The following is a 4,898-nucleotide window of genomic DNA, read 5'->3' as shown; positions in this document are numbered from 1 at the left end:
TCCGCTTTTCTTGTGGATATTTCACTTCCTATCAAAAACTTTTAGTTTCTTGTAAACGCTTATGAGCATGTGGTCAACTTAGAAAAGGAAAGATAAAATGTTTCAACCTGTTTAAAATTGACTTGTTGACGGTGATTGAACTTTATGGAGTTGGATAATAGTGTAATTGTATCCTTTTTAAAAAAAAAAAAAACTTTTTCATCTACAAATTTAGTCAAAGATTCATTGTGAAAAAAGAGGCCCAAAAAATTAGGGGGATAGGTCGAGTTGATGGTGGCTCTGGTAAGGGTTTGGGTTGAGATCTATCGGTGACACCGTTGTTGAATGTAAGAAAAGCTATGAGAGTTAATACAAAGCAACAAAAAAAAGGGTAGACACATTTCTTCATCATTTTTTTTACTTTCAACAGATGATGATTTTATTTTCTCGATTTTTTGTTGTTCATGTTTTTCTGATACATTGTTTTTGTTTCTTAAATTAATGTGTAATTCCTTCGTTTGAGGATTCGATAAAGGCTTTGAGTCGAGATTCATGAGTGACGTCATTGTTGAAAGCAAAAAATACCTCTCCATTAGTTGATACAAAGCAAAAGAGAAAGTGTGCATGGAAAGACTTCTTCGCCTTCTTTTTTTTTGGCTTTTAGCCAATCAATTTATTTATTTATTAATTGTTTCTTTGAACGAATTTTTTAATTTATCTAGTTGATTTTGATTTCTCAATTAATTTATGATTCATTCGTTTCAGATTGATCTATGATTCATTGATATCTCAAAGTAATTATAACATTGATCAAATTATTTATTATTTTATTTTAGTGCTTAAAACATTATATATTTTAAATTTTTGTTATATTTTAAAAATCATTTATATTGTAAATTTTTAAAAAAATGTATATAGATATAGTCATACAGATAAACATTTTCTTCTTATTGCTTATATTTCCTTCAATTCAAATCACCTAGCTTCAGAATTAGGTAATTAGATTAATCCAAAATTTGAAAAGAAAAAATAGAGATAGTGAGCAATGCAATTACAAAAAAAGATATTTTGAAATAAAATTATACTTTTTCATTTATTTTTTTTTTCTTTGTAGAAGAGCTAATAATTTATGTATTTGTAATAACTAAGTAAGAAGATGACAAGATATACTGAGGGTGCAAATACAAGTATAATGTCCTGGACCTTCGTCATCACACCTTGAACCAACTACAAGTTTTCCATAACGTTGTTTACAAAATGATAAGCAAGATGGTGATATTTGTGAACAAGGAATAGCACAAGGAAAAAATTCATCACATGTATCATCGCCATTCACTTGTTTCATCATCAACACGCCTGCAAGATCAAGATTACGAATTACAAATTTAATTAGTCGCATATGTTAATTTAATTTTGAACAAATATAAATAAGAAAAATTATAGATGAATACATACCATAGATACAAATAATGAGAAAAATAGAACAGCGAAAAGATGCACCAAAATTTTCCATTGAATAATTTTGTGGTGAATAAAATAGTCCCTCTACTTTTCTTTATAATGGTAGAGCCTCAATGAAAAATATTTAATTAACTTGCCAATTGAGGAAGATTTACTTTTGAAGTCAATATATATGAAGAATAATATGGAAAAACTATTAATTGTAACAACAAATATATACATATGAATAAATTGGAGGACTATTAATTGTAACAACAAATATATACATATGAATAACATGGAGGACTATTAATTGTAACAACAAATATATACATATGAATAATATGGAAAACTATTAATTGTAACAACAAATATATACATATGAATAATATGGAAAAGTATTAATTGTAACAACAAATATATACATATGAGTAATATGAAAAACTATTAATTGTAGAACCAAATCTTAGATGTACAAAGTATAAATTATTTTCTTAGATTCCTTGCTACAATTAATAATAATTGTTCAAAGAATAATTTATTACAGCAAGAATAGGAAGAATATTGAGAACTATTAATTGTAACAACAAATCCTATGTGTTCAAAGTTTAATTTTTTCAGATTATACTTTTCCATAAGAATCATAAATTTGAGGGGATATCATGTTTTTTTCCCATGTAACAGATAATAGATTTTTTGAAAAATGATTTTGAAAAAAATATTTTTTCAAAAATAAATTGATTTTTAAAGTTTTATGAAACAATTTTTGGAAAATCATTTTGAAATGTAAAAAGTATTCTTACAATTAAGTAAGAATACTTGATTAAGTAAATAAGGTGAGCAAGTACTAAATTGAAAGAAATATATGGTCATTTGAAAATTTAGAACTAGAAAGGGACATAAATTTCAAAGGAAGTGTTGACACCCAATTTTGATCATGCACAATATATATTAATCAACGAGCTTTCTAAATTTCAAACGATTTGAAATAATTGACTTTATAAAATTCAAAATATTTTTCAAGTTATTTTTATATAGTTGTGTCACTTATTATGATTTTTAAATAATATATATGTCTTTACATAATTATGTATTTAATTAGTATAGTTTAAGAATATTCAAAAATCGTCTCAAAAAGGATTTTATTTAAATTAATTGTTTAATTATTTAGTTTATATTTTTGAGTTAACATTTTATAATTAAGGTAATTATTCTATATCTTTGATATTAATAAACTCATTAATTAATGGGAAAATTGTATATAATAGCAAATTAATAACTTAAAATAAATGGAGTAGCTAGGGTTTGATTTAATTGTGCTCCATTGCAAACGTTTGCAAAAAATTGTCAGGCGCCTCTCTCCCAAATATCTCGCTCGCCACTCTCCTCCAATCTCTCGCTCGCTTCCTCACCTTTTATACAAACACAAGTGTATAAAAATTATTTCTAATTGTGTAAAGCAGAGAAAATTGTATAAATACATATATTTTTGTTCCTCTCTCTCCCCTCTTTCAAATCTCGCTCGCCACTCTCCCAAATCTCGCTCGCCACTCTCCCAAATCTCGCTTATACAAACAGAAGCAAAATGTATAAATTGTGTTTCTGTTTGTATAAAACGTGAGAAAATTGTATATACACATGTAACCCTGCAAACCTACATACTTATGGATTGATCCGACCATTTTCTAGCTCATATAAAAAATGGACTAGCCCGGCCTGATCCATAAAATGTCAAAGCCTGTATAAATTAACCCGGATTAGATGGGCTAGCCTATATTGACACCTCTACAGCAAACTAAAATATTTCCAGAAGAGAGCTACCCACTTCAGCCCAACTATTTCTCAACCAGCCCAGGCCCACTAAAATACAATACCAAAGAAAACACATCAGAATACATTTGTTGATCATAGTTGTCTTTTTTGTTAGATTCTTGTTTAAATGTTGGTGTCTAAGTCAATATTTCAAAACTTGTTTAGTTTTACTTGATGAATGTTTCTTTTAAAAATGGGATCATGAATGTATAATACTCCACTAGATCATTGCTTTTAAATTATTATTTTTCAATGTTAGTACTATATATAGTATATCAAATAAAACAATTGGTTATATTTTTCATAAATCTTAAGTTAGATATTTAGCCCAAACTTTGATGAGAGGAAGGTTAATAATCAAACCTAAACTTGAGTGAGTTAAATAAGCTATGATTGCATGAATTATAATTTTGACCAATTTGAACTTAAGTTGCTAGTAACCAAATTTGACTTAAATATGCAAACGAAAAAAAGTATTTTTTTTAAGTAAAAAACTATTTCTACAAAATTAATATCGTAGAAAGACCTCATTAGAATTGGTAAGGTAAGGTCTAGTCCTCCTTACTTGTATTTATTCTTGTTGAGGATTTTATCTTATTACTAAAAAAATGATTAATACCTTAAAGTTTCACTCAAGAAAGTAACTGAAAACAATAAGTTATGAAGCACATGAAATATGATGGTGGTCCATAGAAGACATGAACTTGACTTAGGAAGAAAATAAAATAAAAGGTAAAAAAATGATAAATACCGTAAAGCTTCACTCAAGAAAGTAACAGAAAATAATAAGTTATGAAGCACGTGAAATATGATGGTGATCCATGGAAGACATGAACTTGACTTAAGAAGAAAATAAAATAAAAGGGTCATAGAAGTGGTGATGATAAGAACTGGAAAGCTCCATACGACCCTACCTCCATTTCTTACTATTGCTTAATAATAATAGTATAGACGATGGCCAAGTTAAGGATTTGTTTGCACATAAAAAATAATATTTATTTATTTTTGTTAATGTATTTGAACATTAGTGTCTACTTATAAAGCATTCCTGATGTATGCTTCAAGTTAATTTTTCTTTGTGTTCAACTTCGAAAAGTTTACTTAAAAAGTCATTTAATATTGTTTTTTAACTCAAAAGTCACTCAACTATTGATGTTTCACTTAGAAAGTTATTTTACTATTTATATTTCACTTACAAAGTCACTTAATCAATTTAAACAATTTTTTCATTAAATTTTGTAAAAATACTAAAAAAATATTTAAAATAAATAAATAAGATGCTTATTTTAATTATTGTTTTTTACTATCGTTTCGAATAATGCACAAGTACCCCCTAAATCTATGTCTGAAATCTCAGAGACACACTGTACTATACAAAGGTCCTATTTGTTAGGCTGTACTATTTATTCTCCATTTATTCTCTGTAACCAAAAATACTCTGAATAATTAATATATATCCCACCACCGTGGAAGTTTACTTACGGGGTGTTACCACTGAAGGAATATTGATTGTATTGAAGTGTTAACCTAATAAGGGAATACATGGGAGATATATATAGGAGATATAGGAAGGAGTACTAATCCTAATAGGACTAGGATTAAGGAGTACTAATCCTAATAGGACTAGGATTAGTACACAGTAAATACTAATATTATTTAATACTATT

General features: G+C 27.2%; 1 long non-coding RNA gene across 1 annotated transcript; it reads right to left on the bottom strand.

Annotated features, from left to right (window-relative positions):
• Nucleotides 1-1,045: 1,045 nt before the first annotated feature.
• On the bottom strand, nucleotides 1,046-1,585 carry LOC114076033. The gene is made up of 2 exons (XR_003576299.1): nucleotides 1,435-1,585; nucleotides 1,046-1,335 (listed from the first exon to the last, which is right to left on the bottom strand). It is a non-coding gene; the product is annotated as an uncharacterized LOC114076033 (long non-coding RNA).
• Nucleotides 1,586-4,898: the final 3,313 nt, after the last annotated feature.

The sequence above is a fragment of the Solanum pennellii genome, chromosome 2 (genome assembly GCF_001406875.1).
Source record: "Solanum pennellii chromosome 2, SPENNV200".
NCBI classification, from domain to species: Eukaryota; Viridiplantae; Streptophyta; class Magnoliopsida; order Solanales; family Solanaceae; genus Solanum; species Solanum pennellii.
This window is presented reverse-complemented; position numbering and strand designations above follow the sequence as displayed.